We start from the raw sequence: 26,299 nt of genomic DNA, 5'->3' as shown, positions 1-26,299 counted from the left end.
CATACATAAAAAAGTTCAAACAAAACTAAAGAAAATGTAGGTTAGTATTAATTAGGAAAGTTAAATCAATCAGGTTGGATGTTCTAGCTTCGCGGAGTTAGCAGCATCTAGCTCACAGTTTATCCGATTCAGGCACTCAGATTTTCCACGATTGTTTGGTTCGGAAACTTATTGACGGTCCCTAAGTGAACCACCGCGCGTCAGAAGAGGGAGCAACAGAGAGCAGCTAGCCGAAATCTGGGTGCCTGACTCGGATCGGCCGTAGGCTGTATGCCGCTGGCTCCACGGAGCTTGAGTGTCCGGTGTCCGGCTTCAGGCTGGCTTCACTGCGGTCGCCGGTAGTTGGCGTCCCGGAGGCCGATTTGTCTCCCAACGCGGGGCGGCAGATAGTCGAACTGGGTCCTGGATAGACGGAAGTACCGCTGAAATCGACCGTCATCCAGACGCAGCTCCTGGAGTAGGTGGTGGTACTCTCCGAACTGTTCCCGTCCCTGAAGAATCTGGTGAAGCCAGGGACGTTGACGTCGGCGGCGTTTTTCAGCTCTCCACAAGTAAAACACCGTAATTATCCGTGAAATCCATGTCCAGCATGTTCAGTTGAAACCAGCAAGCAGCAGATGGAAACTCTTCCTATTTAATGATGCGCCGAAGTGTTGCCGCTTGTTGCCAAATGTCAACGCGGAGTTCACGCGGAATGTGAAGCGGGAAAAAGCACACAAATGAGGCAACAAATTCGCAGAAATCGCGTTTGGTGTGAACGCACCATTATACAGATTACCGGGCTCACCCTCCTTACCGTGCTATACATGTTACCGGGCTGACAGTTTAGACGCCGATAATTTAACGAGCCAGAGCAGAGACACACTGTTCTCTTTGTGTCTCTGCTCTGTTCTCTCAAACCCCCAGTCAGTCGTGGCAGATGGCCGCTCACACTGAGCCTGGTTCTGGTTCTGCTGAAGGTTTATTCCTGTTAAAGGGGGGGTTCTCTTCTCCCTGTCGCTACATGCTCATCCAGGAGGAGACCATTACCATTTATCTTCCAATATTTCCTGACAATGTGAGTCCAACATTTACACCTTTTCAGTTCCAGCAGATGTTCCTCCAACACATCCGAACATTGTGTCTCCATGAAGCTCCTGTATTGTGTTGAGTGTCAGTGCCATCATTGTGTTTCTGTTGTCCAGACGATCCTGAATGCGGATTGTTCAGCCTAACATCATTTACTGAGCTGATGACAAACTGCTTATTCAACCAACAGCAAAACTATTTTCCTTCACATTCTGAACAACATGAGAATGACACAATTATGAACGTCTCCTGAAGCCCTGGCTGGTTCATGACCTCTATTATCCGAGCACATCTTAACCCAAACAGGGAACATGGAGAGGCTGAATAAGTGTTTAAGTGTGATGATACTGGTGCATTCATTGTGGGAAACATTGTTGTTGTTGAGTAGTTTTCAGGTAGTTGGTGGGCTGCAGTGGAGATTGGTTTCTGTCAGATGATCCGTTGGAACAAACTGACTGGGTTAGGTCCAATTAGACAAACTGTTTAATATGTTAGAGTCTTTCTACTTCCTGTATGAACAGAGGTATTAGCTTTCTGTCTGTCTGGTGTGGCCATTTCTGTTTCCTAGCCACTCTGTCCTTCTCTGAACTCTGTCTCATTTATTACCCCAACGTCCTCCTCACCCCATCACGTTTACACCACACACAACACACTCTCTGTTTCATCTCTCTCTCTGTCATCCCTTCTGTCTGTTGTAGTTTTGCCTGTCGCACACACACACACACACACACACACACACACACACACATGCACACAAACACACACTGCTGTCACCAGAGGCATAGAGCTTATTGTAGACACCTCTCTGTCTGGTGACATCCAAACGACATTGAACTGTGTGTCGTAGTCTGGCAAAGGAACACTCATTCTGCTTCATCTGCTTTGGCATATAGGCAGACAGACAGACAGACAGACAGACAGACAGACAGACAGACAGACAGACAGACAGACAGACAGACAGACAGACAGACAGACAGACAGACAGACAGACAGACAGACAGACAGACAGACAGACAGACAGACAGACAGACAGACAGACAGACAGACAGACAGACAGACAGACAGACAGACAGACAGACAGACAGACAGACAGACAGACAGACAGACAGACAGACAGACAGACAGACAGACAGACAGACAGACAGACAGACAGACAGACAGACAGACAGACAGACAGACAGACAGACAGACAGACAGACAGACAGACAGACAGACAGACAGACAGACAGACAGACAGACAGACAGACAGACAGACAGACAGACAGACAGACAGACAGACAGACAGACAGACAGACAGACAGACAGACAGACAGACAGACAGACAGACAGACAGACAGACAGACAGACAGACAGACAGACAGACAGACAGACAGACAGACAGACAGACAGACAGACAGACAGACAGACAGACAGACAGACAGACAGACAGACAGACAGACAGACAGACAGACAGACAGACAGACAGACAGACAGACAGACAGACAGACAGACAGACAGACAGACAGACAGACAGACAGACAGACAGACAGACAGACAGACAGACAGACAGACAGACAGACAGACAGACAGACAGACAGACAGACAGACAGACAGACAGACAGACAGACAGACAGACAGACAGACAGACAGACAGACAGACAGACAGACAGACAGACAGACAGACAGACAGACAGACAGACAGACAGACAGACAGACAGACAGACAGACAGACAGACAGACAGACAGACAGACAGACAGACAGACAGACAGACAGACAGACAGACAGACAGACAGACAGACAGACAGACAGACAGACAGACAGACAGACAGACAGACAGACAGACAGACAGACAGACAGACAGACAGACAGACAGACAGACAGACAGACAGACAGACAGACAGACAGACAGACAGACAGACAGACAGACAGACAGACAGACAGACAGACAGACAGACAGACAGACAGACAGACAGACAGACAGACAGACAGACAGACAGACAGACAGACAGACAGACAGACAGACAGACAGACAGACAGACAGACAGACAGACAGACAGACAGACAGACAGACAGACAGACAGACAGACAGACAGACAGAGACACACACACACACACACACACACACACAAACAAAATCTGCAATTAAAAAGGGTGTAGCAACTGCCAAGCACAGTGGTGGTAGCTTTATGATGTGGTGCAAAACGGATGTAACAATGAAGGAGGACTACCTCCAAATCCTTGAACTTCTCCTGAAATCAGTGGCTTGAAACTTGGACACAGTTTGCTACAAACAGTGGCCAAACATGCAGCCACAATGATACCAGAACCTTAAGGGTGGCTTAAGTGCAGCTGGCTTAGAGACAAACATTATGGAGGGTGGATGTAAATCCTTGGGTCTGCTTGTATCATCCACAGTAAACTCAGTCTGGTGCCGCCAGTTCTTGTTTTTGAAAGTCAGTGCTGAGGATCGTTGTATAACCCCTCCAAACTGGAAAACAAACAGTTTAAATTGATCCTTAAAAGCCAGAAATTAATCTTACATCAACCCTCCTGGTGAGTAGATAGTAACTTCAACCTTAGACAGAGACAAAATGAACTGAAGAAGGAGGAGATGACAGAGCAGATTAAGAAGGCAATCATTGGCGTGCTTTTGAAAGGAATGTTTAAGGACTAAAGGAGCTGTTGGACAACGCTGAGACTATTAAAGATGAAACTATGTTCACGTGTTTGTCAGATTTTCCCTGAAGGCCTGTATGTGCGTGCATGTTTGTGTGTGTGTAGGCGTAGTGTTGCAGCCAATTACAGCTGTGGAGTCTAATTAGCCCTCAGCACACACTCATTAGTCTGATTCCTGCCAGAAGAACCAGAGAGATTCTGCTTTCCTCCTCAGGGCCAATATGGGAGGGCCCCGCTTGGATTGGAAGGTCAAACTGGGTTTGTTAGTGTACCAGTAGCAAATCAAAGTGGGGTAATCCATTCTCCATAAACATGAATGAATAAACAGAGCCACATTGACAACTGAAAAATGATTGGATTCTGATTTCAGAGAACTGTTCTGCTTTCACGCCAGCCTAATGGGACTCCACGGCTCCATTTAAAACCACAGTAACACACTGGTGTGGCTGGGGTTAGGAAAAGGTTACTGGTTCATGGACGTATTTAAAGGAACATTACAGATGTCACCAGTGTCACTCTCAAACAGATCAAATGAGGTGTAAAAGGATCAGCAGCTTCCAGAAGGTTGGAACATCAAGTTTATAATCCTTAAGTGCTTTCCTCACAGCAGGTTACTCAGTCTGGTCATTCTCACCAGCCCAGAGTCCCACCTTCCCAGATCCAACGGGTCTCTAGAACAGGTTCATGTGAACTATTCTCCAGTTCGGTGACTCCAGATTACACATAAAGGCTTGAAATAAAAAGTTTACTTGAACTTTGCTTCACAGAAACCTATAGTTTCACCTCCCGGATGTAACTTGTAAGGAACAGGTGCAACCACCATCATGTCAGCTGAGCACCAGTAGCTCATATTCAAACCCACTGGTTCTGTTTCATTCTCATGTTCAGTCCAATTTAAAGTTAATATCTTCCTTTCAGCAAGTTTCATGACCTGGTTTGAAGTAAATTCCCTCAGTCTCAACAGCGCCAGAGTTCATTTGGAACCGAACTGAGAATGTTTGCTGTGGACCAATACAGCTGTGGGTTTTAACTGAAAACACAGAAGATACCAGGGAAACCAGTAGGCATAGTCACAAACCAGAGGAGAATTGAAAGAAGTTCTCAAAACTTCTGACTAGAATGCTGAAATTTGGAAGAACTGTTTGGAAGAACTGACCATCCATCCATCCATCCATTTCACCCTAAGGACGAAGATATATAAGGCCATGGTATAAGAAAGGACACCCTTCTAAAATTAAATAATAAAATGTGTGACCTAACAGATATTGAATATTGGAAAGCTGGGACTGGAGAAGGCTGGAATTTTGACATAAAAAATAATTCTTGTTACTTTTCTGATGAGGATTTAAGCCAGAAAAGCTGTCTGCTGCTCTTCATCATGTTGCTCTGCAGTGTTTATTTCAATACTAACACATCTCTGACTCTATGGTGGATCTACTGCAGCTAAAGTCCTATTGTTTTTGGCAGAAAACTTCCAGGTTTTCCAGTTTTTAATTCCAATTCACTGTACCAGAGGCCAGACGGACTTAAAAAATCCGACCTCCAGAGACTCAGTTCATTACAAATACGTGCACACCTCAGAGGTTTTCTTTGCCCTCAGGTCATTTTCTCAGACACAATGTATCTCTTCAGTAAGTTTCAATTTGAGCCCAGCGTTATTTACTCCCCTACCTAAGCTCTGTATTGATTCTCTCAGCGTGTTGGAATCACTAAGCAGAACATGAAGGCTCTCAGAGAAAAAACAAAAAGTGTTGCTTGGTCTCATATTCTGAGAAAAATACTAAAAATATTCTCTGCATTTTTATGTTTGCTGTTTCATTAACTAAAACTTTGTTTGAATAGGAAGCAGTTCTGTTCTTCTGACACAGTACACTGGCTATAACTAAACACATCTAACACCAGAACCCAGGAAGCAACCAAACTAAACAGAAGGAATCTAAATAAACCAAAATAAATGGAAACCCATGTGGCTGAGCCGAGAAGGTAAACAAACACAAGCCTAACAGACAAATTCTGACACTTTTGTCCAATGTAACTAAGACAACAATGACATAGACTCAACAGAAACTCTGCTAAAACAGCATGTAAGTGTTTCACATTTCCTTACCTGTATGATGCAGGTGAAGCAGAGCTATGAGGACGGGGCGCATCGGGTTTCCCTAAACGTCTACATTAACCAGAAATTATTAGTGTTTATCTTTGAAACTTAACACCTAAATGTGGTAATCCCATTCTGGCTAATGGAAGCATACAGGTACTAATGTAAAAAAAAAATATATAAAAGTAAGAGTAGACTGTACAGTAAAGGGAAAAACTTTACGTAGATTTATATAAGAAAAATAGCTACTGTACAGTTATTGAAAATGGCACACTCGCATTTAATGAAATGTGCGACTGAGAAGGGTTGATTTGAATTTTTTTTTAAAAGTACTCGTACTCGTACTCATCGTCTTCCGCTTATCCAGCACTGGGTTGCGGGGGCAGCAGACTCAGCAGAGACGCCCAGACGTCCCTCTCCCCAGACACCTCCTCCAGCTCCTCCAGGGGGAGCCCAAGGCGTTCCCAGGCCAGCCGAGAGACATAGTCCCTCCAGCGCATGCTGTAGGTCTTGGTTAGAGGGGTCCAGCAGGACCACATCATCTGCAAAAAGAAGAGACGAAATCCACTGGTCCCCAAATCAGACCCCTCCAGCCCTTGGCTGCGGCTAAAAATCATGTCCATAAAAGTTATGAACAGGACCGGTGACAAAGGCCAGTCCTGCCGGAGTCCAACATGCACCGGGAACAGGTCCGACTTAGTGCCGGCAATGCGGACCAAACTCCTGCTCCGCTCGTACAGGGACCGGATGGCCCCTAAAAAAGGGCCCCCGATTCCATACTCCTGGAGCACCCCCCAAAGGGCATCATGAGGGACACAGTCGAATGCTTTCTCCGGGTCCACAAAACACATGTGGACCAGTTGGGCAAACTCCCATGAACCCTCAAGTACCCTGTAGAGGGTATAGAGCTGGTCCAGTGTTCCACGACCGGGACGAAAACCACACTGCTCTTCCTGAAGCCGAGGTTCGACTATCAGCCAGACTCTCCTCTCCAATACCCTGACTTAGGCCTTACCAGGGAGGCTGAGGAGTGTGATCTCCCTGTGGTTGGAACAGACCCTCCGGTCACCCTTCTTATGAAGGGGGACCACCACCCCAGTCCGCCAGTCCAGAGGCACTGTCCCTGACCGCCACGCAACGTTGAAGAGGCGTGTCAACCATGACAGCCCCACAACATCCAGAGACTTGAGGTACTCAGGGCGGATGTCATCCACCCCCGAAGCCCTGCCACCGCGGAGCTTTTTAACCACCTCGGTGACATCAGCCTGGGTGATGAAAGAGTCCAACCCCAAGTCCCCAGCCTCTGTTTCCACCACGGAATGCGTGATGGCAGGATTGAGGAGATCCTCGAAGTACTCCTTCCACCGCCCGATAATGTCCCCAGTCGAGGTCAGCAGCCTCCCACCCCCACTGTAAACAGTGTTGGCGAAGCACTGTTTCCCCCTCCTGAGGCCAGCCGGTAGTCCTTCTCCATGGCCTCACCGTACGCCTCCCAGGCCCGAGTTTTTGCCTCTGCCACAGCCTGAGCCGCGGCACTCTTGGCCTCACGGTACCCGTCATCCGCCTCAGGTGTCACTGTCGTTTCCCACGTGGGCGTTGAAGTCCCCCAGCAGAATAATGGAGTCCCCGGGAGGGGCACTATCCAGCACCCCCGACAGGGATGCCAGGAATGCCGGGTACTACGCACTACCACTCGGCCCATAGGCCGAAATGATAGTCAGAGACCTGTCCCCGACCCGAAGGCGCAGGGCTGCGACCCTTTCATCCACTGGGGTAAACCCCAACACGAGACGGCTGAGCTGGGGGCAACAAGCAAACCCACACCAGCCCGCCGCCTCTCCCTGTGGCCCACTCCAGAGTGGAGGAGAGTCCAGCCCTTCTCGAGGAGATGGGTTCCAGAGCCCGCGCTGTGCGTGGAGGCGAGCCCGACTATTTCTAGTCGATATCTCTCGGCCTCCGGCACAAGCTCAGGCTCCTTCCCCCCCAGCGAGGTGACATTCCACATCCCTAGAGCCAGCCTAAGCATCAGGGGATCGGGCCGTCAAGGTCTCCACCTTCATCCGCTGCCCAATCCTCTTTGCACCGGTCCCTCACGGTTCTTCCTGCAGGTGGTGGGCCCACTGGGGGATGGCCTCACGTCTCTCGTTCGGGCTTGGCCCAGCCGGGTCCCGCGAGGAGCAACCCGGCCACCAGGCGCTCTCCGGCGAGTCCCAACCTCAGGCCTGGCTCCAGGGTGGGACCCTGGCTCTGCCGTACCAGGCAACGTCACGTGCCTTGATCTACTAGTCCTCATGAAGGATTCTTGAACAAAAAGTGCACTTGTAAATGTTCCAGAAGAAACCACAACAGACTGTTTACAAAAAATTTAAAAACTGCAAACAGCAGTTATGTAAACACTTAGGCTTGTCGGGAGCATTGTTGGTTATAAAGTCCTCCTGGGAGGAAGGATCTGTGATAACACTCCTTCATGCACCTAGGATGCAGCAGTCTGTCACAGAAGGAGTTCTCCAGTTCTGCAGCAGCTTCATACATGGGGTGAGAGAGATTGTCCAACAGTAATGTTATTTTTACTAATGTCTTTCTGTCTCCCACCACCTGCACCTCTTAATAAGCTTTTCTAACTACTTCTTCTCAGCTGTAAATAAGCTGCTGCTCTAACACATTACACCATAGCAATTGGCTGATGCCACCACAGAGTCAAGAAAGGTCTTCAGGAGCGCCCCCTGCACTCCAAAAGATCTCTGTCTTCTCAGCAGATAGAGTCTGCTCTGACCCCTCCTGTAAAAAGCATCAGTGTTGTGACTACAGTCCAGTTTAGGTTCAGGTGAACATCCATGTACTTATAGGACTCCACTATCAAAGTGAACAAAGTGAACAAACTGTATGTGTGAAAAACCCTTAAAATCTGTTTTAAAAAAACTCTCCTCTTTGGGACAAAATGGATGTGGCCAGAGGTTCATTTCTGAAACATTTCTGTTAAGACCTGTTTTAAAGTCAGGAACAGTTTAATGTGAAGTGATCTGTAACCTAAAGAGTTCAGTGAGAATGATTAAAAAGTCACAAATAACACATTAAAACGTTTTCAGAATATTATTTTTCCTTTCATTATTGCAGCTTTAGGTGCTGTTGTTTCATACAGCTGGGAATATATTCCTAAGGCTGTTGAGAAATGACAAACATTAAGGAGAAAAATCCAATTTAAATGTATTCCTTTGAAAACTGCTGCAGGGGTGAGAATGTGAGTATGTAAAACAGGCATTAGTCACCTCTATCTGCTGGGTCACAGCATCATGTTCTGAGCCCTGCAGCAACAGGTTCCTTCCACCTTGAGAATGAATGCTGTTACTGGAGGTGGTGGTGGTGGTTGTTGTGGTGGGGAGGTGAAAGTTTTCAACACGCGACCAAGCACAGTGGCATCCAAAGCAGCCTTCCTGAAAATGAACCGGACCCTAGCAGGTGCTCTCCAGTGTGGAACCCACCGGGTTCTCTGGGACTTAACTGATTGTCCTCTGAAGGAAAGGAGCTGATTGTGTGCAGGAGGGTCTCTGAGCTTCATTAGGCGAGCATATGGAGAGATTTTCAGACAGTCGACTGGTGATGGGGAGCAAAAATGAGTCTGACTCAGCACTCCTGGGGCTGAATTACAGCTGCAGCTCGCTCCTTTCTGAACTGTAATACAAGGAGTCACAGAGCGTTCAAATTCCCCTGATCCTCCCTCACCTCGTTCCGATTTGTTTTACTAGCCAGCCGAGGACTTTATTCTGTCGTTCATGTAGACACTGACCACTGGCTCTTATTTGCTTTCCTCTCCCTGTGAGACAGGCAGGTTCCTCGGCGTGGGAACAACCTGTAACTAGAAGCACCTGTGAAGAACCTCATGGGGGGTGGTCTCCTAGACAGCAGCAGATACACATAACCTGCATTCATCCACACTACACATTTTATAAAGAATCAATCTGATGTCTTAATTTTGATTGTCATCTCTTGTTTTCCTCTGGCATTTTTCTCCTCTCTGCAGAGGAGTGGAGGAGAGATTATGAAGCAGGAGAAATGGGAGGCTGCTGTCTGTCATGTCAGATCATCATCACGAGACGACAGATTCTGCGACACACTGAGGGAGTCTAATGTTCATATGTTCTGCTGTGACTCTGCAGCTAATGATCTCAGTATTTTAGCTTGAAACTTTAGCTCCACCTTACGATGCAGCCCTGGAGGGAACGTTCTTCAAGTTTAAAGCTTTTACTGTCCTCTTTCGCCTCATCAATAAGCTACCAATGTCCAAAATATAGCTAAGACGACTCTGGTAGCAGAGTAGGAGGCATCTTTTTAGAGGTTTTCCATGTTCCACTGGAAGAATAACTCTATGGGAACTGAATGGATGTATGGATGGAGGGACGGAAAGATGGATGGTTGTACGTAGCAGTGCATTTATCTGATCTCTCTGTCCAGCTGAAACGTGTGGTTTGTAGGATGTGATGTCATTCCCATAGCCAAGTTCAGGCTTCAAGTCTAAATGGAACGTGGCCCGTTCCTGTTTCTGCCGGAGGTTCTTTAGCTATTCTGACAACTCACCCTGTAGGTCCATTTGTGGAGGTTAGCTCTGCACAGTTCAGCTGACAGTGATGAAACCCTGACATTTAAAAGAAATTTCAGGGTTTCTGAGTACCGCTAGTAAAGGCAACCCGGGTATCTCCAGTGATCATTTTATCACAAAAGAGAACCAGGGTTCTAAGGGATTTCTTTCCTGCTCCATTTTGTATAAACTGAAATGTGGCTGCTGAATATATATGGAAAACTGCAGCTCTCCTCTAGGTTTGTTTCCAGTGAAGATTGAGGGTTTTATAGGACCAGAACAGTAAAGAAAATCAGCTCTTTGGATTCTTCCAACTCCAGCTGAAGAAAGATGGAAGTCCTTGTTTTACCCCCACTCTTTCTGCCCCTGCCCCTTGCTTTGGCCCCATTGTTCTCCAGCCTGCACTCACACATTAGGAAAGAACAAAGCCTGCATGGAGCACAGACACAACAGGGACACTTGTAAGCTGCTGGCGCTCAGACTCCCTCACTGCTTCTGTTTGCCTTTGTCTCTCACCCATCTCCCCCCACCAGCATCACTCCCCCACTATGCTCCTCTGTGGAGAAGTTCAGGCAGCATCCCTCCATTTCTTCTGGAAATTAACCCCCTCACCCCTGCCCCCTAACACCCCCCACCCGTTCCTCAAAACCCGGGATAATACGTGGGGGTGGGGTGGTCAGGGTGGTGGCCTTAATGGTCGCTAGGGGCAACCATATGCCAGCGGAGGGAAGTGAAGGGCGTCTGGGGCGCGTGCGCAGGTGTTCGGGGACCTGCCATCGTCCAACCGTGTGAGCCTCGCGCCAATTCCGAGTCACACAATTGGTTGAGGGAGACAGAGAGACGCACGCGCACGGGAGCGAGCAAGAGAGAGAGAGAAGAGAGAGGGGAAGGAGGAGGGGGGGGGGGGGTGTGGCGGCGGTGGGAGGATTTAGCGCCAGCAGCGTCTTTTTGCGTCCAGCACTACAAGCTCATTACCGTTCTCTGCGCGCCTGGAAACGGATTTACGCACCGAGCAGAAGGAGGTTGGTTTTTTTCTCTTTTCTTCATCCTCTCAATGCTCTCATCAATGCTTTGCTGCTGTACATCCATCCATTCATCCATCCATTCATCCATCTAATCATCCATCCTGTATGACTGTCTGCAGCGCTCCTTTTGTTCGCTCTGCTTTTAATCTGAAGCAGGCTGCAGGTTGAAGCGTTTAATTGTGACGTGCGGGCGGTTATTTAGTCGCTAACGGTCCAATTGACCCTCGGCGGGAGCAGGCTGAGGGTTGCGGGGCTGGATGCTTGCAGAGGAGGTGGAGGTTCGTGGTTTTTATCGAGTCTGATCCCACAGGTTCTAGACGGTCCGGTCCTTTAGGTTCCAGACTGGTGCGCTGACTGCATGAGGTTCCGTGCGCGGGTCTGTGCTCCGCTTATCCTTGATGTGGAGCAACAGAGTCACGTGCATGCTCTCATCGGGAATATTTGGGAATATTTCTGTAGAGCTGTTCAGATTCCCATTATTCCAGAAACGCTGTACGCGTTAAATGTGCCTCATCAGACGTGCGTGCACGCGCGTGTGCAGTCTGGAGAATAAGAGCGCAATCTCAAGGCGCGTGAAGTTGTTTATGCGTCTGATGAGACACAAAAACAACAATAACAAACAGAAAACTGGGACTATTCCACGATGCGCGCGTAAAACCAGAGAAAAGCAGTGGAATGAGGTGGATCTGTGTGTGTGTGTGTTGGGGCGTGGGGGGTGTCATTTTTTTATTATGAAGCGCGTCAAAGCGCACGCACATGGCGGCCAGCAGAGAGAATTACATCCTGCTCTGATATAAAAGGAGGTCAACCGACAAAAACACGCTCTGGTGGTTTAAATAGAGCAGAATTCCTGCCTCCTACATTTGGCCGCTTGTTGGGAATATTTTGGCGCTTCTCCTGTTTGGTTCAGTGAGCGTCTCTGCTGTTGTTGTTGGGATTCTGATCCTCTATCAGCGCGGACCCTCTCTCTCTGTGCAGCCTGTGTTGTGGATGGCCATGTGCGTAAATGTTTGGACACATTGGACAGAGGGAATGTCCTGCTGATATTCCCAGAGAGAGCTGAAGTATGTTAGCGGAAGGATCAAGCTAAAGGTACATCTTCTGAATTTGATCATCCCGCTTCTTGTTGTTTTATCATCTCTTCATATCTTTTGTGTTTGTATCCGGATGAAAACACGTCGCCATATTAGAGGGTTTCTAACCCCAAAACGGAGCGGGAGGAGGCTCAGCAGCTCATTAGCAATGCAGATTACTTTTTCTCCTCTTCGTCTTCAACGGGAGCTGGGGCACCTGCTGTGTGGAGCATGCGCGCTCTGGATGACCCCCCCCCCCCCCCAACCCCCACCCCTGGCATCGGGAGCGCGCCTTCCTCAGTTCTTCAACAGACACCCCCCACCCCATCTTTTTTTTTCTGAGTAGACCTCTGCTCCATTTTCACGGCTCGCTCACTACTGTGGAGCAGTGACGTAAGTAAATAAATACACAACCAAATAAATAAATAAATGACAACAATCTCAGGAGAGGACATATCAGAGAGGACAAAGAGTCAGGGGACAGACATGAAGGAGAAACAGGAAAACGAAGAAAGCAAGGGAAAACTGAGGAAACACTCTATGTTGGATTAAAACAATATGAAATTCTGTGTTTATGTATTTTTAATATTCAACATCCAGTAATTGTTTGAAGAGCTCTTCATCAATAGTTCTCCAAGTGTTTTGTCACTTCTCCTCCGTGAATTTTTCAGGCTCAAAAAGGCTCCTAAACTCAAGAGATGAACCAGTGAGGTCTCTAATAATGAAAACACAGCAAAAAACTGTAAACTGAAAACTGAAACATTGGGCTTTTTGCTATAATCTACAAAAACTCCAGAATAAAAAAAGTTTAACAGAAAACAGGATTTTTGCTTCAACAAGGTGCTTCTTAAATAGTAGAGATGTTGGTAAAGTTTTTCATCTTGTCCAGTTTGTTATTTAGAAATTCTGAAGAAATCTGAGCTATAATGTCAGTAGATGTTCTTTGAAGGGTCGTACCGAGGTCTTTTGAGGCCATATTAGTAACTTGGTGGGCTCTGCATCACACCTGCAGAAATCTGTGATTTCATGGTGGCTTGTGATCATGGCTGCAACATAACAGGCCTGGGCAGAGCATGGTGGAAGAGGTGGCATGATGTGGGACCCCTGCATACAGGGATTTTTTTGGTTATTAGACAAGTTGAAGGAGGCCCAGTAAGGCTGTGACCTCATCATGATGGTACACCGTATAGGTAAGATCTTGTGTTACACAGATCTCAAACTCAGATTCATGCAGGAATAAAATGAAAAATGTCGACATATTTTTAATGACAGTGTTTTACGAGAGACGTTAAAACTATCCCAAAAAAATCCTTCAGTGCAAACATAAAGGAAAAAACAATGCTGGCAAACAGGCTGTGATTGGTGGAAACTCTCAGGACAGAATGGAGGTGCACATTACAAAGATGACTCCTGATTAATGTTTTTATCACACATGATTGTGCTGCAGGGCACAGAGATCACTTGAGAATCCTGTCAGACAGGAAGCTAAAAGACTTGTTTCACATCAACATCAGAGTGATCACTGAGAAGTCTGAATTTTATTTTGCAGCTTCAGCATGCAGATCGCTGAGTGAACGCTGTGACAATGCTCATCTTTAAAAGACACTTTACAGAATCTATCTCTGGTTTGTCTATCTTTCAGTGTGTTCCTGAAATATGGCTCATCCAAAACCTATGTCTTGTTTTTAGTGGATCAAAGCTGCATTTGAAACATTTAATCATAAAATCCTGACTGATAGTTTGGGAAAATGGGTAGGACTGCCTGGTGATGTGCTCAACTGGCTCAGATCTTATATGGTAGATCAGGACTACTTTGTGTAATTTTGTAATAGTAAATCTCAGAAAACAAAAATCACATGTGGGGTTCTTCAAGGTTGCATTTTTGGAAATGCTGCTTCCAAACCAACACCTGGGAAATATATCATTCTAAAATCACTGCACTGACTCCCTGTTTTTCAAAGAATACTTTAAAGTTCTGCTGTTGGTCCATAAAGGTCTAAAAGGCTGAATTACATCAGCTTTTTATTGGTTTTAAATTTTTATTTTAAAGTTGTTTCATTTTCATGTGATGCTTAAATTTTTGTATTGCACTTGAATTCATTTTTTGATTTTAAAGAAGTTTTATTTACCTGTTTCCTGATTTTCCTGTAAAGCGCTTTCAATTATCTTGTGTATGTATGGTGCTATTAGAAAACAAACTTGCCTTGATTATAACAACAGAGAATTTGGAAGCATTCTAGTGCATTCTGGGATTTGTAGTTGTAATGTTTTGTGGACTGTAGCCACAGGCTGTGAGTTTGACCTGCCGCTCCAGTGTAGCTGATATCCTGACACAGACTGAGAGTCTTTTCAGGTCAGGGACCAGGGAATGGTGCAGTGTTATTTAGCCATGTACTAGCAGGTCGTGCTGGTCCTGAAGAGCTTAGATTGGTTTTCTCCAGAGTGAATGAGGTCTTTTATTCCTGCTTAAAAATTAGCCAATTAGTGGAAATAACCAGTTAGACAAACCCAACATGCGTGAGCAGGATTGTAGGTAATTGAAATCCTCATGGTGTGAATCAGTGACCTGTCCACCTCCAGACCTCTGACAACTAGAAATGCCCCCCAGAGATCCAGAACAGAACTTAGCAGGTAGAATGGATGGGAAACCAAACATGGATATGCTCCCAGTTAACGCGCTGTGGATAATTTGCTCTGAACATTTGTGGCTGATTTGTATGGAAGCAAATCGTTACCATATTTCCAGAAATGCTTTTTCATTTTAAGAATGTGGCTGCATTGTTTGACTCATAAATGAAATTAGTAATAAATCATCCTATTTGCATTTTAATTTTCTTCTTCAAGACTGCTCATTCTTTCACTTAATTAAAATGAAAAAGAAAAAGACATTTGAGATTTATTTTTCAAAATGTACCCCAGCAAATAGATACCAAAATTCAATTTGAAATGTAAAATTTGAAAATGAAAAAGCATTTCCAGAAATGCTTTTTCATTTTAAGAATGTGGCTGCATTATTTGACCCATAAATAAAATTAGTAATCAATCATCCTATTTGCATTTTCTTCTTCACGGCTGCACATTTTATGCCATAATCAAAAAGAAAACAAAGCAGACATTGCTTTTTCATTTTCGTGGTCTGCCCGTAAAGTACTGCCCAGAACTAGAAAATGAAAAAGCATTCTGAGCTCCGAGCTACCCATCTTGTTCGGTAGGGGGCGCTGTGCACATCTGCATTGCATTACATTGCAAACGTGCCGAGAAATTGATTGAATTGCAGCAGGACCGACAGTTTGTGGCAGTGGCAGGAAGAACTGGTAGTTCTGGTGGCAGCCTTATGGCCTGAGACATCCAGCGTGTTTTTAAGCATTTATTTATAATTTTCTGTGAGTGACATTTCAGAATAGCCGCTCTATAATAAACCGGCTGTTTGTGCAATAAATCTTCGTCATCCTTTCAACACGTCACACAAACACATAGTGCTATTTATTTTCCATGTCAAGTAAATACAATCACCTTATGTTATGGGTCTAAAACTGTTTATTAAATTATAATCAATAATGACATCATTATTTAAAGGTAACAGGCTATAACAACAATGACATCCTGTTTGCCGATAATCAGCATCAGCTTCCACAAAAACAGCAGGAACCGCATTGGCAAACTTTTATGGCCGGTCTGGCACCTTCTGGCATCCTCGCAGAATCCCCTGCCACCCTGCGGCAGACTGTGGCAGTTCCGGTGCGCCACAGCCTGCCACCGGAACTACCAGTTCTTCCTGCCACTGCCACAAATTGAGCTCGGCCCTGCTGCAATTCAATCAATTTCTCGGCACGTTTGCAATGTAATGCAATGCAGGCGTGCACAGCGCCCCCTACCGAACAAGATGGGTAGCTCGGTCAGCAGGGAGCTGAGGAAGAGCGGCTGCTGACGTCACTCTGCTCTTCCCGCCGCTCGGAATGCTTTTTCGTTTTCAAATTTTACATTTCAAATTGAATTTTGGTATCTATTTGCTGGGGTACATTTTGAAAAATAAATCTCAAATGACTTTTTCTTTTTCATTTTAATTAAGTGAAAGAATGAGCAGTCTTGAAGAAGAAAATTAAAATGCAAATAGGATTATTGATAACTAATTTAATTTATGAGTCAAACAATGCAGCCACATTCTTAAAATGAAAAAGCTTTTTCATTTGAAATATGGTAACGATTTGCTTCAATAGATTTGACTTATAAAACCGAAGACAACATTTCCCAGGCCAGTAACAGGATGTCAGTGTCACAGTTAGTTTAGTTTACAACTTTATCTGGCCAGGGTTAGGGAGGGCAATCAAGAATAGGACATGAATAAATGATCGAATGAAATACTCGGAAGACAGGAAGAACGTAGGTGGAAGAAGATGGAGATGTTGACAGGAAAACAATAAAGGGAGGAGGAGGAGGATGCAAAGAGAGGCATGATGGGAAATGAGTGATGAGGAGCAAAAGAGCAACAAGGATTGGAAGGACTGGAGTATGAAAGGAAAAATTACTGAGACAGACAAGTAGAAGGATGAAAGAAAAAATAAGGAAAACTGTTACGATGAAGATGTAAAAGGGAGTACAAATGGGAGCAGATTCAAGAAGAATAAAAGACAGATGAGGAAAACTCAGTTGAAGTTAAGACAGAAAAGAAGACATGAAATGAAAGGCATGAAATACAAAGAAGATGGAAATAAAAGTAAGGAGGATAACGACAGGAGGAGCAGGAGGGCAAGAGGAGACAAATAACTGGAAAATATGGAAAACTCAGGGAAAATCTGGCCTCAAATTGTGAAATATCTGAGGAAAATGGTTGTTCAGATGGATAAAACATGGCGTCTGCTGAAGGTGCACAAGAGCCGAATTGTTCTGCAAGGCTCGCTCTGTTTTCCCATCACATGTGGATCATGAGGGTCTCCTTAAATTTGCAGGTTTATCAGTGTGAATGAAGGAATGTGAACTTTTAAAGGTCACGCCGTGTTTTTTGACCCCATCAGATACAGATCAGCTTGTGTTCAGTTCTGAAAATAATCCTCCATTTCTCCTTTTTGCCATTCAAATGAGGTTACATAATCTGCTTATATTTTTATCACATCAGAGTTAGTGCAATGGAGTAAATACAGCTTGTTGACAGCACTAATGCGTTAACAGCCAGCAGTAGAGTAGCTCTGAAATCCAGCTTGTGATGCTCACTGGCCACAATATTCTGTAACATTTTCTGCAACAGTTATTGACTTTAGCATCAGGTAATTCTTTCATCCTCAGTCCGGACTCCTGCTGACCAACACTTAGCTTCCCATTTACACAAAGAAAACTCCTCCTTCGCTGCTCTGCATCACTTCTTCCCGGGTCAACATTAGGTAGGACGGTCCAATCTCTGTGTGTTGATGGACTACTAACAAACTGTAGCTAAATGAGAAACAAGTTCTGATCCTACAAAATGGGCCAAGCAAAATATAAATATTGGGATTTGAATATTGGCCTCTGGCAGTCCTGATCTTTATCTCAGCATCAGCCATAGAAAAACATATGAAGAACGTTTGTCCTCGTTGATTGTTGGTTCCTCAGCATTGAGTTGTTCTGAATAAATTAGCTTCATGTCTTCCTCTGTGCTGTTGAGGGAAACTGCTGTTAGTGCTTATTTAGAAGGTAGTGATCCTGGAAGTGGGTCCAACTTTCATACTTCGCTGAACCTGAACAATAATCTATTGCTTTTTATACATTTTCTGCTGTTTTTAAAAATCTGTAGGTACAGGTTTCCAAACTTAGAAAATGGCTTTTTACCGCCTCTGTGCAAGTTAACAGTCACTCCTAAAGCTGAATATATTTTGAAATATCAAGGACACATTTCTACTTCAGTCACAAGTAGTGAGATAAATTTAAAGTTGGCAAAAACTGTTGGTCATTTTAAGATATTTTTACAAGGTAAAAGCAGGAATGGAAGCTTAAAGCAATGTGTGGAATAAACCTGAATTTACTCTAATCTTTAACGTAAACATGCTTAATTTTGAACATTTGTTCACACTCAGAGCTGATATTAGCTTGTTAATTAGCTGGCTATTTGCTCAGTAAGCTAGCCTGCAGAGTTTGGCTCTGAAAGCCTGTCTGTGAACATGCTAACTGTACTTTAAAAACAGCAATGGTCGCTTAGTTTCCATGCCATGATTTTCCAAATGGCCGACTTTCTCTCTCTGAACAAGAGAAAAGGGAGTGAGCGGTAAGGGAGTCCAGCTTTCCCTGGATTTTATTAAAAGGTTCTGGATGAAATCAGAGAATAAAACATCCTGTTAAAAACATTTTTTAAAATGTGTCAGCTCCGACAAGAACTTTGCTCTTTTGATTTCTGGACCTGTGAAGAGTTACTGGACTTATCTTATTTACCATTTTGGCCGTTTAATGTCCAACATTTGCAACATGACCTTACTTAGCAACCATGTGTTAATTTGTACTCACCTTAGGGAAGTTTAGTTCCTGTTTTAAGAACTGATGATTCAAACTTAATTATTATTATCTACTCATAGTGTGATGTGCAAAAATGTGGTTTTGAGACCCCAAAACCAACTTTGGGAGTTCGTAGTCTGTCAGCTGGCTCAAACAGGGATTACCAACAATAATATCAATATAAAGTCTTCATGAAATTATTTTATAATTCAGTAAGATTATTCTTTTGTATTTTTATGATTAATCTTCTTAAAAATACATTACCAATTCCTACTACAACAAGAAATAATCTTAAAACACAAGCGTATGAAATGGCAAAAAGGCAGATAGATAGAGAGAGCTTTTTTGGGAACCCATTACTTCAATAGTTATTATTGTCTATAATGTTATAAATTCATTTGAATAAAATAATATTTTTAATAATATAATCTCTTTAAAAAACAGGATGATCAAACTGAAAACTTCCATCTTTTCTTTCTTATAATCCATGCCAGGATTTTCGCTTAACATAAAATGATAAAAACACACATGGAAAGACGTACAAACATTAAACGTTAGCCCATTTTGCTTTCAGATAATTTCTATTGTTCGTAAATGTTCGTGAATAGGAGGAACTACAAGAATTACCCAGAATTTAGTTGGGTGTTGAAATTCGAAATGTGACACTCAAACTGTGGCTTCTAGAAGTTATTACATTAATCTGAAATGTCTCCATATTTCCTTGGTCACATGTTTCATCAGCATGAAACGTTTTACTCCATGTTTCTGTCTAGTAGTTCCAGCCAGATGTAGATTTATCCAAATGTTCCCGACTGTATTTTGTTTGCTCTGTCAATTAAAGATTATTCAAAGTTGTCGGCTGGCATTTTACATGAGGAATAGAAGGCAATAAAAAGTAGATTATTCCTAAGTTTACCTCTACAATTTATATTTCTGTTCATTAAGGAGCCTCGTGACTGTGAATCCTTACCCCGAAGCTCATGGACAATAAACGGCCTCTGAGACTTGACAGATTTTTATGACCAGGATCTGAAAAAGAGAAGAAAAACCCTCTGCAGAAAGACTTAAGAGATAACATCAAATCAGCATTAAGCTACACAGTCAGATAGCCCTGGATAAAATATTTTGCTGGCTTTCCAAATCAGCCTTTCCTCCCCACTGCTCCCCTTTAAATCCTGACCGGCATGCCTGCTAACGGAGAAAAACAGGGTCAGGCTGGAGGAAAAAAGAGAACGAGCAGGAGCACATGATAGGCAGATAAAGGCCTGTCTGTGTCTGAGGGAGAAGAGAGTGAGGAGGAGGAGGGCAGCATGATGAAGGGGCCTCTGTTGAAGAGGGGAGTTCAGGCTCTATAGAAGGCTCCCATGGCGGACAGAAACAAGGCATTTAGTCTGTGAGTTGGCCTCTGGAACGCCATAATAGGCTCTTATAATGATGCCACTATGGAAAGGATGGAGGAAAAAAAGGGAAATGTCCCTTTAAACTGGAGACTTTTTGTAAAGAGTGATAAGACGCATGAAGCGTCTGGAAATTCGTAGGAACAAGGAAAAGGCAGGTGAGGGTTCAGAGCAAGAAGCACGGCATCAAAGTCTGAAAAACGGATTTATTTCATCTTAACATAAAACTCTTGTGTTAACTTCTGAGAATCTGTTCAGCTCTCAGTAATTCAATTCACATGTTTTTCAGAATCATTCAGAAGAACCAGATTAAATAATCTGTTGTAGCCAACAATTATCCAGCTCCACCACATTTATTCGAAATAAATTCATTTGTATAAATCAGCAGTTAAAAACCATCTCATAAAAAAATGTTATTCATCAATTTTATTTAATTGTTCCATTTATGTATCTTAATTAAATGTTTTATGTCATAGAGATATGTTTCACCTAAAAATCATCTTGAAATATATAAATAAAACTGAATTGAATTGAATTTAAATGTTTTCTTTCTGAATGACTGAATGTGGCTAAATTAGTCCAAAACTCAGAAAAAAGTATTTCTGTTTGACAAAACTTTCAACAACTTGTGTTGTTGGTTCCTCAAAAATACCAGTCCATCACATATAAATTGAATTGGATAATTTCTATTTAATTGGCATTTCTAATAACTGCATGTTATCAATAGATCCAAAAATAAAACCCAAAGTGACCCGTGTTGTCAGGATGTGATGTTTTGGACTCTGTTTGTGGTTTTGTTTACCTTTTAGTTAGATGTTCTTGTGTTTTGTATTCATGTTAGTTGTGGTTTCTTGTTTATGGTTTTGTATTTGTGTTTTCTGTTTTAGTTTTCTTCTGCCCCCCAGTGTGTTCTCTCACCCTTTGTTCCCTTGTTCTTTGAATGGTTTCATTATTATTATTATTATTATTATTACTGTTATTAGTCCTCCGGTCCCCTTTAGCCTTGTTCCTCTTGTTTATCCTTGTTCTCTAGTTCCTCCTTTATAGGTTACCTTTAGTTATTGTTTACTTTTCTTCTAGTCCTCGTTTCCTCGGCTTCATCCTCAGTTTTGGTTCAGTCAGTGTTTGTTTTGGGTTGTTTATTTTTTAGTCAGGGTTCTCTTTTGGTTCCTATTCTGTTAAGTGCTTAGGTTGTTGTGTTCCCTCGAGGTTCTCAGTTTCCTTTAGTTCATGTTATTCTTGATTCTTATGTTTTATTTATCTTTGTTTATAGTTTTGTTTTAGGTCTGCTCGGTGTCTTGTTAATTACTTGTATTAGGTTCACCTGCTCCCTCTGCCTCCCAGCCTCCTTGTGTCACCTGTTCCCTGTTCCTCTGATTACCTGCCCGATTGTTTCTTGTCCACCTTTGTCTGTATTTAAGTTTGTCTTCGTCCTTTGTTCCACGCGGTGTCGTTATGTCTCTTCCTTGTCCTCGTGAGATGTCTTTTGGATTTCTGTACTGGATTATCTTGTCACCCTGCACCTCGCCTTCATGTGAGTTATCTCTTAAAATTAAAGTTGGAGTTTGATCCCACTCTGCTTCCTCCGTGCTTGTCTGCCTCTGGTCCACCACAAAATACCTCAATTATGACACGTGTTAGTTAAAATCAATTTGTGACTAGTGTATTTTGAATGTTATGTGTTTCTTTTTCATTTTTAGTTTGAACTTTTGTTTTTTACTAACCTTTTTTATGTTTAAGCACCAAAAGTTCTTAATTAGGTTTTGAAACGATTTTCTCTGAACTTATAGTTTCCCTCCAATAAAGCTGCTGTAATAAGTCTACCTGGCAAACTGTGGGAGTGAAAGTAACTAAATGATTATTTGTTCACAGAAAATTCAAAGTTTTTAAGTTTAAACATTTTGCATACAGAAATCTACAGTCATTTTCAATAAATGAGATTATTTAATAGTTCATTTATTCCAGTAATTCTGAGTGAAACAAATTTATAGATTAATTTCACACAGATGGATGTTTTCAAGCCTTTATTTCTGTTAATTATGATGATTTTCTGCTTCCAACCAATGAAAACGCACAATTTCAGGTTAGAATGTTACGTCAGACCAATAAAAACATTTCAAAACAGAAATATTCGCTTAATTAAATGTATTTTTAATATCTGTTTAAAGTCTGTTATTTTCTAAAGGTTCTTTTAATCTGACGAATGGGCCTCATCAGAACCCAGATCCTGATTTATTGAATATGATTGCATATCACATATAAGCAAATAAAAATAAACGAAGAGCAGTACATCTCACAGAATATCATAAAAAATTGTTTTATGTTGGCTACATGGTGGCTATCTGACATTTTTGTGTCTGAAAGACAACTAATATAAAATGTACAACACCTATGTTAAAAATATTTTGTCATAGCATTAAGACGTCATTTTTACTGTCATTCGTCCTAAGTGTTGAACCATTTTGAGCTCCTGTGGATGCATTTTTCATTGTGTCCTGCTCTCAGTCTAATAATGGGGAAAGTTCAAGAAAAGTTTGTGTAAATTTTGAATATGATGGGTTTTTGGGCTTAACCTCGTAGCAAAGCTTCTGAAACTCGGCAGTGTACGATTTCTGCAACCGTCTTAACTGACAGAAGAAAAATATTATTATTAAAAATGTCTGGTGGAGCTCTTGGCATGATGGAGAAATGAGTTATTAGTCAGAGAAGAAGAAGGCTGCATGCACAGTTAAACCTGGGATGATGAAACTGTTGGATTTAAGGACATAAATGAGCCTTTATCGTATTTGATGCATCAGTCTTCCAGTTTCAAGGTTCCTACAATAACTGTCATCTTCTCTGTTTCTGTGCAGCTTCAGCCACAAACCAGATGCAACTTGAACCTATAATTACAAAATAGTTCAGGGTCATTTTCATACTTTCATTTCTGGGAATTAAAATACAAGAGGAGATTTTGGAAGATGTAAAATGTTAAGGATTTAACGAAGATGCAGCAAAGCTCTTTATATTCAGTCCAGTTGCTAATTTGCAGATGATGTGAAAATCTGTTTTATATAAATTCCAGAAATGTTTTGCATGCTAATTAGGGGGAGAGTTTGTGTTTTCTAACCAGGGATTTGCTTATTTTCCATTGATTGGGAAAAGCCATAAAGACAGAAGCTTGACAGATAATTGCACATTTGGTTTGAGAGTTGTGTTTTCCAGGAGGTGAAACAATCAACCACTCATTGGGCTGAAAGTAACGACGTTTTTTCTACTGTGTCCTCACTGAGGGACAATTAAGAATAGTTTAACCTATTCTATTATATTTGAAAGATTGACTCTGTTCCACTTGTATGGTAGCAGACATGAACTTTGTTTTTTCAATATCATTGATTAGAAAGTTCTAAAAATATAAGAAAACCTGTTTTTAAATAATTCCTGAACTTTTATCTAAACTTTTTAACAAGGAGCAGTTCAGGTGTTTTCACTCCTGAGGTGTTTAGCCCGTTTAAAATGAACTCTGGTTCGTTTGCCCTCTTGGTCCAGTTTGTTTGTGTGGATGTAAACACATGGTTCTGTTCAACACAACCGTACCGACACCACCTCCTCCAAACAGTCTTGGTCCAAATGAACTCTAGAGCAGTTCCTAAATGGAACAGGTGTCAAGCTCCAGACCTGCAACTTTTAGATGCGTCTCTGCTTCAGCACACCTGAACCCAATAATTAGGTGATTAGCAGAACCCTGGAGAACTGGACTGCATACTGATGAGGTACTTCAGCCATTTGATTCAGGTGTGTTGGACCATGGACGCATCCAAAAGCTGCAGGACACCGAGCCTTCAGGACTGGAGTTTGGCACCCTGCTTATGGTATGAACATGATCTGACCTCGATCCGACACAGCTACCAGAAGAACGCTCCAAGCTTGATCCAAACGCCGTCCCGTAGCCAAGCATGTGTTGCTGGATACAGTAGAGTACCACCCAGAAACCCACTAATGAGTGAATAAATTCTCCATGTTTTGTACCAGATCAGAACACAGCATCTGCTTCATGTATCTACATTTGGTTCTCCCACCCCAGAATTCATCTGACCCATAAATAGGTCCAAACTTTCTTACGTGGTGCTTAGTCACAGGTTCTGGTTCGCTTGAAGTTTTCTTTGTGGGAAACCGAACCACTGGAAAAGGTTCCTGATTAACAAACTCATCAACTGATGCGGAATAAAGTAAATGATCTTTAGGTGTGAAAAATGTTCCTTGTCTTGGAAAAAAAGTCGCCTGTAACTCGGTTTTAAACTGCATCGGGTTTTTTTTCTTTCAGTCACTGTTTCAAAACAACCAAAATTCTCCTTTTATTCTTATTTTTGCAATATTTTAAAAGGATTTTAACTATTTGCCTGTAAGTGATAGCTGAAGTATTTTTTTAGGTCATGTGAAGCACAACGTAACCCCCACTCAGTGTTGTTTTACTTCCCAGAAGTGGAAAGAACTGTTGAATTATGATTATTGATTAATTAATATTTATCAAGAATTATAATTTAAAAATCATAATTTGACAAAATTAATTTCTTAACCAAAATCCTCATTTATAAATCGAGACCAGGGATGTCTTCTGGTGTTGTAATTGTGGCTCGACGCCTTTGATAATTACAACCGTTAAATACTCAGTAATAATTGATAACTATTACCAGAGATGTCACTGTTTAATCGGCTGTTTCTGCCGAAACGTGTGGAACTTTTAACCTTATCTTGACTGACGAATCACTCTTGCACAAAATAAACACAGAACGCCTTCTCTTTATCTACATGAACATTTATTAAATCACAGCCAGATACAATCCGCTCTTCCGATTTAATAATCTTCACCTACTCAAACATGCAAAGTTCTACACAAAAAGGGGGTAAAATATCTAACTAAACAAAATAAAGCAAAACAGCAGTGGCTGTGTATGAAATCAACCAGCAGTTATGGCCAAAGTGATAATGTGACAAGGGAATATGGTGTTGAACAAAGTTTTGGGAGCGCAGCCCGCCAGAAAGTGTTGCTCAGTGAGATGCACAGTCATAAACCTTCCACCCCCAGCAAGGTTGTAAACCCCGAGGACAAAGGATAATAAAACTTTTGGCGGCAAGCCAGTAAGCAGTAAAGTTGAAGACAAGGAAAATGGTTGATTTTCACCATAAGGTTATTATAGCAGTCCAGTTTCACAGCGCACCTGCACGCAGGTGTTTGCACAGTAAAGACACACTTGCGAGACACGGCGGGCGGCCTCCGAAAGTACCAGCAAGTTTCAAAACAATGGCATGCACATACAATTCAGAACACATTAGACTCCAAATGGCGACTCTAATTGCACTAACATTTCCTACTCTATCCTGCCCACGCTATTCCTAATAAAGAAATAAAAATAAAAGGATGTGTTTTACTTTGTTGAAGTTTTCCTTCTGAGCAGAGGGAGAGAGGAGGATGGGGAAAGTTGGAAGTTAATGTGCGTCCAAAGTTAACTTCGGGAAGAGCGGTCAATCTTCGTCCTTTGGCCTCCTTGGCGAAAAGGAAAAATAGGATCTGACCGTCAGCAGTCGACCAGAACCAAGCAAGGAGGGAAAGTTGTATCTCCTTGAAACTCCATGGTTTTGGTTATATGTTAAACTCACGTCTTCGATCAGCAAAGTAAAATTTCTGGCCTTCTTATTCCAGAAACCGCTTTCATGAATTTTTCGTTGGCCAATGAAGGAGAATGAATGAAATCCACTTGGGACTCTTCTCCAGAAATTGATGCGCTTCAGTTGCTGGTCCGGTTTCCAGCGTGAAAAGCGCTTCTTTCAAACGTTCGCCTTCCTATATTGTCTCCTGTGACGTCAGACTTGGGACGGCCCCGTCATATCAGCCGCAGTGGCCGATGGGATTTGTAGTAACGGACTGTTCTGGATACAAAATGGCCGATGATGTTGGAAAGGCATAGTGGCGTCC

The 26,299-nt window shown here is 42.9% G+C and overlaps 1 protein-coding gene across 3 annotated transcripts in view; it reads left to right on the top strand.

Moving 5' to 3' along the window:
* Positions 1-11,278: 11,278 nt before the first annotated feature.
* Positions 11,279-26,299, top strand: part of si:ch211-137a8.4 (spore wall protein 2) — a 52,269-nt gene continuing 37,248 nt past the window's right edge. For 2 of the 3 annotated variants that reach the window (XM_047391745.1, XM_047391747.1), the window contains exon 1: positions 11,279-11,417. The gene's annotated coding sequence lies outside the window, so the exon portion shown is untranslated. The remainder of the gene's footprint in view (positions 11,418-26,299) is intronic. The other variant, XM_047391746.1, reaches the window with a different exon arrangement.

This window comes from Girardinichthys multiradiatus, chromosome 18 (assembly GCF_021462225.1).
Source record: "Girardinichthys multiradiatus isolate DD_20200921_A chromosome 18, DD_fGirMul_XY1, whole genome shotgun sequence".
Taxonomy (NCBI): Eukaryota; Metazoa; Chordata; class Actinopteri; order Cyprinodontiformes; family Goodeidae; genus Girardinichthys; species Girardinichthys multiradiatus.
Note: the sequence above shows the minus strand (reverse complement) of the source record. Positions and strands in the feature narration are given on the sequence as shown.